This window comes from Octopus bimaculoides, chromosome 4, assembly GCF_001194135.2.
Source record: "Octopus bimaculoides isolate UCB-OBI-ISO-001 chromosome 4, ASM119413v2, whole genome shotgun sequence".
NCBI classification, from domain to species: domain Eukaryota; kingdom Metazoa; phylum Mollusca; class Cephalopoda; order Octopoda; family Octopodidae; genus Octopus; species Octopus bimaculoides.
This window is the reverse complement of record NC_068984.1, coordinates 39,953,246-39,954,086: the sequence shown is the minus strand read 5'-3', so window position 1 is coordinate 39,954,086 and position 841 is coordinate 39,953,246.

Here is an 841-nt window from a genome sequence, read left to right as displayed (position 1 = left end):
CCAATTCAAAAACAAAAAGGATACATTAAATAATAAAGTCCTAAATACCTCAATAGGATAGTTACAACAGGAATACATCTGATGATCGATCTACTCAAGATTGACTTGTATCTAAACAACAATTTTGAATTCATATCACCATTTTAATCTGTAATATGGATGGATGTTAAGGGTGTAACTGCTACATGTAATACATATATAAACCCCACAGTATTTTCTTTCCTACCAATGTATATTAAGTGCTTAAATTGTTTTTTTATACGTGAAAGAATAAAACTGTGCATCCAGTGTCCACATATACATGCGCAAATATATATTCATAGGAAATTGTTGAGTCACTGTAACAGCTGTATAGAGTTTCTTGAATTTAAGCATTTTTTCAGGTTACACACACACACACAAACACACACACACACACAAACACACACACACACACACACACACACACACACACACTCATACACACACACAATATATGTGTGTGTGTATATATATATCTATATATTAGACAAATAGATAGATAAACCTGAACAAATGTACAAATGTAAGGAAGTTGATACAGTGAATCATCAGTTTTCAATGAAAATTAGTATACAGGTATCATCATCATCATCATCGTTTAACGTCCGCTTTCCATGCTAGCATGGGTTGGACGATTTGACTGAGGACTGGTGAAACCGGATGGCAACACCAGGCTCCAGTCTGATTTGGCAGAGTTTCTACAGCTGGATGCCCTTCCTAACGCCAACCACTCAGAGAGTGTAGTGGGTGCTTTTACGTGTCACCCGCACGAAAACGGCCACGCTCGAAATGGTGTCTTTTATGTGCCACCCGCACAAGC